Raw genomic sequence first — 12,386 nt, 5'->3', positions numbered from 1 at the left:
TGTCTGGTTCCAAAACTGAGACCAAGAATTGAAGAAAAATAATACAGCTGGGCTTATAACAATGCCATCTTTATCTTAAATTTTACCAGTCACTCTCACTGCTTAACAAAAGACAGTGTCAACATTTTTCAGTCATCTTCTCTGGTGCCCTCATCTCAGATAAGAGCCCATTGGAGAGAGGTTTAGAGCAAAATGTCTCAATTTGCACTTCCAGGACTCTAAACCATAGCTACAGTTTACCCGATTCTTCATGCTATATGTTATTTGCACCACCTCATCTACTCACAACATCCCTAATAGGTTCTTAGCATTGTCAGCGTGCCCAAGAAAATAGACTCAGCGTTTGATCTGTCCAAGGTCACAAAGCAGGCGGACAGTCAGGATTCACACCCAGGCCCATCCGTCTCCAAGGCCCACAATGAAACCTGCAGCTCAGTGGAGCCCCTTTCCAACCTCCACAGGCCTATGGCAGTTCTGCAGTCAAAATGCAGTCGGCTTCAAGTCCACAGTCCTTCCCGAGAGCCCTTCCTTCTTCCTGGTGCACGAGTCCAAGGACCACGTCTGTCCCGGCCCCCCGATTCCCAAGCACAGTTCTCTCATCTCTCAGAGTTCACATTAAAAAATAATAATAATAAAAAAAAATACATTCAGACTCACTGTATCATTTCCTCCCTGTGAAGATAATGTTATTTAACCATAACAAAATATTCTACCTAGCTCTTTCATCTGCAATGAACACATCTTTAACAAGCTTAGAAAGTTCTGGCTTATTTTGCTCACTCAGAATCACAGATTTCAGTCTAAATTTAAAATTCTATCTCCCCCCACCCCCCCATTTTCTATGGGGCACAGTCAAAGACAGCTCTGGCAAAGTTAGGCGGTAGGCCACGTTGAGACCGTCTCCACTCTCAGTTCCAGGACCTCTTCCTCACCCAGCTTTCCTTCCTCCCTCCCATTCCTGTCACCCCCCAGCACACATTTTACATTGAGTTCCTCAGAGCCCTCCTTGCTCTCAGCTATCATTGTTTCTCCACTCATTCATCCCCCAGTCATTAATTGAAGGGTTTTTTATGCGAGCACCAGGCCTATCCTAGGGACAGGTAGAGTACAAATACTACTTCAGCAGGGGAATGCCCTCTGCCAATGAAGCTGAAGGAATTTCGGTGAGAGAGGCCCTAATCAATCTTTATGCAAATGCAAAGTGATACAGAAAAACAGGTGAGTGAGCAAGGCTCCTAGAGGTTGGGCAGGGGATGGGGTTGATCTCTGTTTAACCTTGACTTGCTTATCTTTACCTTCAGGATGTTTAGCCTGGGTCACTCCCAGAGTGTGGGAGCATGTTCTTACTCATCTCTAAGCCCCTGGTATCCAGCCCAATGCACAGACCTGAGGAGACCGAGGAGACATGACCACTATATGCAGGGTGGTGCCCTGAACTGGAGCCTGGAGCAGAAAAAGGACTTAAGTGGAAAAAGTGGTGAAATGCAAATAGGATCTGGAGTTTAGTCCACAGTAACGTACCAATGCAGGTCTTGGTAAATACTGAGGCTCAAGAATCCCACAGGCTATAGCATTTAATCCTCAAGCAACTCTGTGGTCATACTGTTCTCATTTTACAAGCAAGCTCAGAGAGATGAAGTGCCTTGCCCAAGGTCACACAGCTAGAAAATGACTGAGCCCAAATGTGAACCCAGGTGTGACAGAGGAAATTAGAGGAATGATGAACGTGGGGGGCGGGGGGGGGGGGGGGGGGGACAGTGTGCAGGAGTCAGCTGATTAATGATTACCTCTCATCATTGATGTTTCTCTCTCCCTTTCCCTTCCTCTCTGAAATCAATAAAAATGTGTTAAAAAAAAAAAAAAAAAGAAAAGAAAAGAAAAGGAATATGTAACAATGGGAATAAGAGGTCAAAGAAAAGCTGTGAAGGAAGAGTTTAAGCAACATATCGGATTTCCCAAAAGGCACTGCGGCCCAGGTGGGTGATCCTCATTCATTCTCCCAAAAAAGCTGGGCTGTTCTCCGGAAACTTCAACACCGAAAAGGCCAGCAGGGAACCTGCCACCAGGTAAGAAAGCAGCCTCGGCCAGGGCCTCGGGGCCATGTCACTTCTGTTACCTTAAATCTGTTTTACCTTAAATCTTTACTTAAATCTGTTCATCTTTTGAACATGAACAAATCTTTTGGCAACAACTCTTTTTATCACCATACATTAACCCTTTGCACTCGCTTGCTTTTTTCTCGATTCCTTTATTCTAATGCTAACCGTGTCGAGTCACACTCGACATCCGAGTGCAAAAGGTTTTAAAGGGAAGATGAGTATTGTTCTCAGAACAAACTTGAAATAAACAAAATGCACTGAAAACAAAATGATTTTTGTTTTGAAGTCTAACTTGGAATATGGCTGGTCAAAGACTCAGAGGCAGAGTTGCAGAGTTCTCTCTCCTCTGTCCTCCCCTCCCCCTCTTCTCCCCTCTCTCTTCCTAATTCCCTCTCTCTCTCTCTCTCTCTCTCTCTCTCTCTCTCTCTCTCTCTCTCTCCTCCCTCTTCTCCCCCTCTTTCTTTCTCCCCCATTCTCTCCCTCTTCTCCCCCCTCTAACAGAATGAACTATTATAGAAATTTTAACCTTTTGCACTCGGATGTCGAGTGTGACTCGACACGATTAGCATCGGTAGCAGCTCGATGAAAAAAGCAAGTGCAAAGGGTTAAAGCTAGAATAGCACCAAATTAAGACTTTCTTCTTGAGTAACCAGTATTGAAAGAAAATAAAAAGGGAATCAGGAGGGGGTATATGAGAACTCTCTTGAATCTCTGCTAAATGTCTTCTAAATCTAAAACTGCTCTTAAAAGGTCTATTACTTTTCTTAAGTGTACACATAAAAAATAAAATTGAGTTTTAAATTGGGGAAAAAAAAGAATTAACCTTCTCCCTACATGAGTCAAAGTTGTTTAATGGTGCATTCCCCATGCAATCCCTAACATCCGAATTATTCCCTAAAATTACCTCTCACAACGTTGGTCCACGGCCCACATTTTGTGAAACACTACTAAGCCAAAGTCTGATAACATGGAAAAATAAGAAGAAAAAGTATAGATTGGATGGTTTCCTGTTGATGGCAGAATGAAGTGGTGACTCATTCACCTTTCTGCCAAAGCCCTTTATGGCCTGACCCGCGTGGCGTTTATGCCTTTCTCCCATTGCCCATGCACTCCAGCCATTATCTCAAACTCTGTGCTCACCCCGGTATCTGGAATTTCCTCTCCCCATCTCTGCCTGTCAATTCTTATTCAGGATCACCCAGCAAACGTATCATTCCTTCAAGTCAGCCCAACCAGCCATGTGAAGCCTACCTGGGCTATCGCAGACAGGGGAGGCATTCCTCCTCAGGTACATCTAGGGTGCTGTGCGGGCCTAACCACCGGAGCCCCCATCTTTTGTGGGGTACGGTGGATTTTTATGTCTGCCCTGGGTTACCAGATAAAGTACATGGCACCTAGTTAAATTTGCATTTCAGACAAAGGATAATTTTTAGCAGATGCCTCATTCAATATTTTTTATTTGCTAAATTTGGCAATCCTATGTCTGTCTCCAATGAGACTCAGCTGCCTAAGGATAAAAGCGGTGGCTCTGTATCCGTGTGTATGCAGCACTGAGGACACTACCAGGCACTTAGTGGAGTCTTGGTAACTATTGAATGACTGCTGTCCAACTCCCCCAGGAAACCCTAAGATTTCAACTAATATCAGGAATACATTTCTATTTCTAGCTAGGAATGCAGGTTTGGCAGGGGGAAAGATAATGTGCTCAAATGTAATACATTTGTAATTCCTGAACTAGATCTGTAGGAAGGAGCAAAGGTGTCTACGTTATTCTCCATCTTGTCTTCAGCACACATAGTAACAAGTCACACCCTGCATGGCTTCTACATATTTTATAGTCTACAGTCAGCTCCCACATAAATCACACATGAGGGTGAGAACTTGGTACACTGAATCCAAAGACAGGCAGAATAAATAGCAGCAGCAGCAGCCAAGAACAGATCTACTCCACGTTAGGGCCAGTTCTGTCTCGATGAATCAGGTACGCAATTAATCATCATGTTTTGCTTTAGCGCTTTCCTGTGAGGGGAGTGTGCGCGATGGAAGAATCACAGGCCCGAGAGTCAGAGAGACGTGGGTTTGCGGTTATGACTCAGCGTCTGCCAGGAGGGAGCCCTCGCTGGGGCTCAGTCTTCTCATCTGTAAGCCAGGTTTTCATGGCAACTCCGAAAGGTCGATGTGAGTATTAAATGGAATAATGCACATGACATGTTTTGTATGGTACCTGTCCATAGCAAGTGATCAAGGGTAGAAACAATGATGGTGATGAGGATGATTATGTTTTCTACTATTCCAGCCAGATTATAATCTCTTTGAGCCTATGAACTATTTCATTCATTCATTCATTCATTCTTTATTTTTACATCGTTTGTAGCCTCCAACAGCCTCTAGTATAATGTGCAGTAAAGTGTATTCATCAGCCAGACATCCAAAGAGACTGAAGTGTTGTAAATGTTCAGTGTTTTATTGCCTTTCATAAAGCTGACAATATTTAACCACAGCAGAGTAGGGTAGGACCAGAAATTAACCTTTGTAAGCGACTGGTAGATTGCACACTGTCTTTCGCAAATAATTGATAGACTACGTTTGGGCAATAAGAAACATGAGAGAAATCAAGACATAGTCTCTTCTTGCTTAAAATAGTAAAGAACCATTTTGATGGAAAACCATTCTTCCCACCTTTCCTGTCAGGATGTTCTATCACATATGTCTCCTAATCACGGCACACACCACTGGGAACACACCTCGGTGAGCTGGTGCTTGCCCTTCTCACCAGCTGCTCCAGGGAAGAGTTCAGGATGAGGGGTCATCTGCTCTCAGCAGAGGAACACTAACCATATAGACACCATTCTCCAACCTTCATCTTCATTCATGCCTAGTTTAGCAATAGCTATCATTCAACTTGCAATTTCATATTAATATGTGACTTAAATCTAGCAAATTCTTTATTGGCACTTGCTTTTGTAAACATGTCACCCTCACCCTCCCAAATCTTTTTCTTGGATTCTCTGGCTTTGGACAATTTACTTTACCTGGGATGTAATTTTTTTCCCCCTGTACAATGAGAAAGTTGGAATCCATGTTCTTTAAGCTCCCTTTCAGCTCTGTGTCCTCAGGATCTCATCTCTCTATTTTATCTCTGCATATCTCTTTTTTTTTTTTTTTAATCTCTTTTTTTGTTTGTTTGTTTGTTTGTTTGGTGTGTGTGTGTGTGTGTGTGTGTGAGAGAGAGACTCCTCATCTGAGGATATTTTTCCATTGATTTTTAGAGAGAGTGGAAGGGAGAGGAAGAGACTGAGAGAAACATTGATGTGAGAGAGACACATCGATTGGTTGCCTCCCTGCGCACACCCCAACCAGGGCCGTGGACCCTGCAACAAAGGTACGTGCCCTTGACCAGAACCGAACCCAGGACCCTTCAGTCTGAGGGCTGACACTCTATCCACTGAGCCAAACCGACTAGGGCTCTGCATCTCTTTTAATTGAGCCAGTTTCCTCAATGCTAAGTCTACATCTATGAAATACATTAGTCAAATTATTTTTTCTTAAAATTTTAGCATTCATTTCTAAGTCAGCTCAAATGTGTATTCAAGATAGTCCAGGTATAAAGAATCCAAAGATTGAGGTTTAGCTTATGTTAACCAGAAAGTTTACTGGTAACTTCTTTTACAAGGCTTGGGGATGGAAAGGATAGAAAACACTCAATCATTGTTGGTTGTGCCATTGTTGTTACTGTTGTTAGCACTGCAATGCGGAAAATTCATATATTGAAATTATTCCGTCCTTGTCTGTGCCTTTATTGGGCCTGGGAACGCCATCCACCCAGCCACTCTTTTGTACAGAGAAAGCCAAGATACAGGAGGAAGGGAGAAGCAGAATTAGCCACAAGGAACAGCCTGGAACGGCCTGTGTGCCAAGGTGAGAATTAGATCTTCCTGACTTTCCTCTGCTGTTTCCTTATTGAGTCACCCTGTGTTTATAGTTTTATGAGAAACTTGCGCATTGCAGGCTCCTTAAATTATACCAATAGTTATTCATTTCCTATGGTAAACAGTGTCTATCCTCTCCCAAGTGGTCTTTATTAACATGCAAGTTATACCAGATGGTGACACATCAAATTCCCAATACTCCTTTTTTTTTTTTTTTTTTTTTAAGGTACATTCTGGGAGAGGGAGTGGGGAGAAAGAGACATCCTGAGAACAGTTCAAAGTCAGAGATCAGGTAGAGGAAGGGTGGTGGTGAAGTGGATGGAGAAAAGGATGCTACCATGGGGGCAAGATTCTAGAAAGGCGGGACAAGGGACAGAGAAGATAGACGCCACTTATTTTCTGGTTTCTCTGGGCTAACCCCCCAATACACACACACACACACACACACACACACACACACACACATACACACACACACACACACTATAGCCACTCTGGCTTCTTTCCAGTTTGGGAAGGCGCTAACCTCTCTCCCACCACCAGGCCTTTTTTACATGCTGTTTCCTCTTTCTTGGATGCTCCTCCTTCCACCCTCTTTGCCTCTTTACCTTTAACTCAAAGGACTCTTCTTCCAGGAAGCCTTCTCTGATTTCCCAGATTATAAAAAGGGCCCCTCGTTTTACATTTTAATAGCACTGAATAGCTCTCCTTCCTGTTACTGCACAGTTGCAACTATGCATTTATTCCTGTTGTTGTGTAATTAAGACCTACTCCCTTAGTAAGCTGTGCGCTCCTTGAGAGTAGCTCCAGGTTTTTGCTCACCACTGGACCTATCTCCAATATATGACACTGTCTGGCACATAGTAGGCACCCGAAGAATCAGGTGGTTGGCCAACTGGGTAAGTCAGGCTACAATAACCTTCCTCAAGCGGCTGCATGAATGCTGAGGAACAGTATTGTGCAATGGTTAACTGAGTATTTAGACTCTAAGTCAGCCAGGATCAAATTCTGGCTCTGCCAACTTACTAGCTCTGGGATTTGGAGCAAGTTTATTCACATTATTGTGTCTCTGCTTCCTCATCTGTGAAATGAGCATAACAATCCTGTGTTTTACTGACTCCAAGATGCCCTTGATTGTAAGACACACCATGTACCATTAAGGAAAAACAACCCTACCAATGAACTAGAACACAGTGTTTTCTTATCACGGAGGCTTTTTTTTTTTTTTTTTTAACAAAACTGGCCCCTGTCCCATCATTGGGATTAGCCAAGCAGCATTTCTGAGAGAAGCACTCAACGGCAGATGCCTCAGCTGCTCCCAGCCCAGCCTGGGGGACTTTCTTCCATGCCACTGGCATCCATTCTGCAAGATGATCTCACTGGCAGGTGCCAACAGGAAGTTTCAGACCAGAACCAGGAAGGCATTAGAGAGAACAAATAACTGAACACATCCGTATCAGCAATGCTTGTAATTCAACTGAAATGCTGCCACGTGGTACTGTTTTCAATACCAGGCCTAAGTGTGACATTGTAGGCAAGGTCCCCATCACGGCCGCCGCCCTGCAGACAGCACTTAAGAGAAGCAATGGCGTCTAAGACACCCCTCACCTTCACAGAACTGGAGTCAAAACAGGTGTGTTGGCAAATCTCATTGCCTAATTGATTGCATTGTATGTTGCTTTTGTTTTATGAAACAGCCTATTTCAAATCTACATTAAACTAAGCTGAATACAAAGTTTAGTGAAGAAGGCCTGAGGGTCTTATTTGCAAAACATATGACCTCTGGCCTCAAATTTTCAGGAAGGCCTATGTAATACTTTAAACAATAATAATAATAATAAAAAAGTTCAGGAAGGGCATGTAAAAGAGCTTTGTGTCTGTATGTTTCAGCACCAGGGCCTGGAACAGACTCTGACGCAGCTGTCAGGTGGTCTTCAGCCCCCGGAGCACCAGCCTCTGCAGCCGGTGATTCTTTGGAAAAGAAATCCCTTTCCCGAATTCTCCAGCCCAGCCGCCGGCTTCGGCTTGGGTCTGCCATTTTCAGTCTCATCAACAGTTCCTGTCACGGCGTGTGTGTGGTACTGTTTGACAAACCTGGATCCACACCTACCGCTGGAGAGTCAGCAGCATCACCTCGATGGCTACTCACTCGCTTCACCTTCCGAGGAGCAGCTGTGTCTGGTGCTGGTTACCGCCTGCCACAGCTGCTGGGCTTCTAGCCGGCAGCCTCCCACGGGGGGTCAGAGGCCCGGCAGCCTCCCACGGGGGGTCAGAGGCGCTTCCCCGGCCGGATGCAGGCACAGGCTGAGTGCTTGCCACCGAGATAATGGCCACATCATCAGGCGACTGTGCTGGTACGCCTCACAGTCTCCCAAGTTCTGGTTTTACCAGTAGGATCCATGTAAGTTGTTTTTCACAAACTCCTCTGAAATCACAGACCGTTTGGTATTTTGAGAAGAACCCGTGGATGCTTGGCCGGGTCTTGTACTAGTCCTCAGGCAAGGTGCGCACCTCCAAGGTGTGGGGTGAAGGACGGTAGCCCTTTGGGGAGGGGGATGAAAGAAGAAAGACGAGTCCAGGGCAGCAGTCTCGGGGATGCAGTGCTCCTGCTTGCAGAAGCCAGGTGGTTGTGAGAATGAAGTGCGTTAGAATAAACAAGTGCGTTGGTTTATTCATGGAAAACCCTGGGCACACGATACATTCTCACCATCTCCCAGCAGACATGGTTGCCTCTGCCAGGCAGTCTTGAGCCAAAGTGTCCTTTCCTGGGGCACCTCCGTCAGGACCCGGCCAGCTGACCTGCCCAGATGCACAGCTCAGCACGGCCCTCAGGTGACCTCGTTCCTTCATGCATCAGAGCCATGGACACAACCAGGAGGCAGAGGGAGTCGGGCTTTCTCAATTCTTCGGTGGCTGTGGAACCACAACCCCCCATAGAACGCCAGCGCCGTGAGGGCAATGATTGATTGTCGTCTGCTTGTTCTCCGCGGAACCCCAGGGCCCAGGGCGGTGCTTGGCACTTAGCAGGTACGCAGTGCGCTTCATCGGATGAATGGGTGAGTCCCTCCCTGGCTACTTCCTATAGTTTCTGATGGTGAGATGGGAGCGTTCTCACCGCGGAGGGGATCTGACTCCTCGCTGAGTCACTGTCAGAAAGGCTTTGGTCCTCTGCTCTCTCCTTTGCTGTGGCAGCCTTTAAAGTATCGCAGTCTGATGGGGTATGTTAATGGAAATCGATAAGTTAAAGGCACATGATTAATTTTTATCATTTAGCTTCCATTGTAATTACTTATGGATCCAAGGCTGCTCGTGGAGCACCTGGCAACAGGGAAAGAAAAACAGTAGCAGGTGTTGGGACTTAGTTCGTGTTTGCTAGCTAATTAGCTGAGGGGTTTTGTGCGTGGAAAGCCTAAGCAGTTTTCGTGTGGCTCAAAGTTGGAAGTTGAAGTCCGGGAGCTGCAGCCAACTCTGTTGATCTTTCTTGCTTCTGCGCTGGAAGGCCTCCTATCACTACGACCTGTCACAACTGACCTCAGTCATGGGAAGTCCGTTTTGTCGTTTAGGTCTTAGTACTCTAATGATGCCAGCTTTTACGCAGCAGATAAGAGCGTGGACTGGAGTCAGACTGCCATGGTTTGAATCGCAAGTTCACCATATTCTAGCTGTGTGACCTTGAGAATGTTACTTAACCTCTCTGTGCTCCAGTTTGAAAATCTGTAAAATGGGGATGATGATAGTATTTACATCACTGGATTATAATGATGATTAAACCAAGAAACAATGTCTTGGACACAGTAAGTGCTGTACAACTGGGTTCTTAACCTTAAAAACACACTTGAATTTTCAATACATTAATTCCCTGTGAAGGTTTTGTTAGTAATTGATTATGCAATAATTTAGGCACATGGTAGAAGTTATAATCAGGTTTATATCAGGCTTATAGTCACACATGCCTACTGAAAATCGAAAATGCAACTCCTGAATAAAGGCTAGGTTGTGTTTGAGGATTGTTAGGTCGAGAGTATCAGTCAGCTAAGGGTTTTGGCAACATGCAAGAGAAATTCGCTCAAAGCCACTGGGGGCGGTGGTGGGAGCAGAATCAAGCCTCAAAAAGGCAAAGCCTTTACTAATAACACCAGAGATGTTTCCCTCTTGCATCACTGCCCTGGAGAATTCTTCTGAATTTGGCCTGAAGTCACAGGCCTACCATTGGGCTTAGGCACCAGGAGCAGCTGTGGTGCCTAGATGGCTAGTCCAACAGGATTGCAGGGAATGGAGGAGAGAGAATTCTCCCAAGGACCAGCAGGGAGTTACTAACCAAAGCGGGGGGGGGGGGGGGGGGTGTTGCTAGGCAGGCGAACACTGTAGCTGTCCCCCCTCCCCAGAGTGAAGAATGAAGGAGGGAAGGTAGTTTCAGAATCCTATTTATGTTTGTACCGTAGGCCTTTCCAGGAATTTAAATACATTTCTCTCCTCAGAGGGTACCCTCTGAGAGGCTGGCTCACCCCAGCACTCATGCAAAAGGAACAGCAATCTGTCAATCATGGTAACTGCTTCCCCGGCTCAGTGAAGCGAATCGCCAGTTATTTGTGTTGCGTTCATTTAAATGCTAATCTTCGCCTCACAAATTCCATAATAGCAATGATTTCTAGTTCGATCAGAACACATTATGCTGAACTTTCGGAACCCCACAAACGATAAAGCTTACAAGGGTGGCTCCCTCTTCATGAATTCTGTTTTCAGTTGGGTTGTTTTGGCTCCAAGTACAAGAACACCCAGCCGTGTTGCCGAAACACAAGCGGATCGGAGCAGGTACCTGGGCATCCAGATGTGCGAGAGGCACGGGGGCCTTAATCCAGTGGTTCCAGCTCTACTTCTCTGCAGTTACCTCGATGCTTTCTGCCCTCATTTTCTCCCTCTGTTCTTCACCTCAGGCTGGAAGCAGGAGGCTGCAGAATATCCAGCCTCACGACTGCACAAAACCACCTCTGGAGGAAGGTGAGGTCCTTTCTTCGTGCAGACCCCAGGATAAGGGAAGTGCCTCTAGAATCCTCTAGCGAACTTTCCCCTCAGCCCCTTGGCCCAGATTAAGTCACGTGCCCAATCCTCAAACAACCCCTTGTGGCCAAGGAGATGCCCTGTGCTAACTGGCTGAGATCTGGGTTCTTGAACCAGTCACTGGCAAAGAGAATTATATCATCGTGCCTGGCCCCTCGGCAACAGGAAGAAGCGTGTGTGAAAGAGAAAACAGGGTAGGCATTTAGCTTTCCTTCTCCTTCAATAACTGAAACGCACTACTGCCCCATCCCTGTGTCTGAGAAATGTAATAGTAAGACATAGTAGAAGACAGAGGCCACCTTCCGTGGATAATAAGAGACAACAGAGACACCATCAGCTTTCTGGCCTCTGTTGCAGCTGGAGCAGGGGCGTGTAACAGAAACTCCACGGATCACACACACTGTCTCAATCAGGTTCCTTTGAGAATCCATGAGGCAAAAAGCCAGGAACCTCCTGGAAAATCCACGTGGGTGGCAGTGGTAGCTTGTTTCCAGGGATAGCAGTGGCAAGTAGCAATGGTACATTGAATGTAGAATTGCAAATGAAAATACAAAAGACCCAATTATGATAAGTTCAAATTTCATATTAAAAAACAATAATTGTTTAGTATTTTTTAGTATATGTCCCAAATATTGACTGCATGGGACATATTACACTAAAAACAATTACACATTGTTTATTAATCATTTAAATTTAAGTATTTTATCCGACAATCCTAATCCAACGGCAACCAGTTTCCAGTGGCAGCAGAATGCTCAGTTGCAATGGCAAAGGGTCCTCACTTGACTGAGCTTGTGGCTGGTTTATGGTTGTGGTCCATCCTGCTACCTCCCTTCCTGGCTCCCGCTCAGTTTCCAAGCCTAGTTCTACATCATTACCAGGAATTCTGTGAGAACAAATCATACAACGTAAGCTTTGGCTGTTGCAATTATGAACCCTAATCATGTAAATCTCAACATCCACTACAAAAGTTTGAACCTACCCGTTAGCACTGATATCAGCATGAAACACAAAGAGGGAAGGACACTTTTTTTTTTTTTATATTCACCCGAGGATATGTTTTTATTGATTTTTAGAGAAAGGAAGGTAGAGAGAGAGAAACATCGATTGGTTGCCTCCCGTATATGGCCTGACTGGGGATCGAACCTGCAACCTAGGTATGTCCCCTGACCAGGAATCAAACCGGCAGCCTGTTGGTGTGTGGGACAACACCCCATCCAGCTGAGCCACCCAGCCAGGGCAGGAGGAAAGGCGCATTTCTAAAGCAGAAGTAGCATGGTGCTGTTGGTGAAATGCACCA

General features: G+C 45.4%; 1 long non-coding RNA gene across 2 annotated transcripts; it reads left to right on the top strand.

Annotated features, from left to right (window-relative positions):
* The first annotated feature begins 7,447 nt into the window (after window positions 1–7,447).
* LOC129151667 (uncharacterized) lies at window positions 7,448–11,022 on the top strand. Of its 2 annotated transcripts, none has more exons than XR_008558320.1 (4): window positions 7,448–7,661; window positions 7,919–8,531; window positions 8,749–9,055; window positions 10,963–11,022. It is a non-coding gene; the product is annotated as an uncharacterized LOC129151667 (long non-coding RNA). The 2 variants fall into 2 exon arrangements; XR_008558319.1 differs by having other exon boundaries at window positions 8,749–9,084; window positions 10,963–11,016.
* The last annotated feature ends 1,364 nt before the right edge of the window (window positions 11,023–12,386 follow it).

Source organism: Eptesicus fuscus, chromosome 15, assembly GCF_027574615.1.
Source record: "Eptesicus fuscus isolate TK198812 chromosome 15, DD_ASM_mEF_20220401, whole genome shotgun sequence".
Classification (NCBI taxonomy): Eukaryota; Metazoa; Chordata; class Mammalia; order Chiroptera; family Vespertilionidae; genus Eptesicus; species Eptesicus fuscus.
This window is presented reverse-complemented; position numbering and strand designations above follow the sequence as displayed.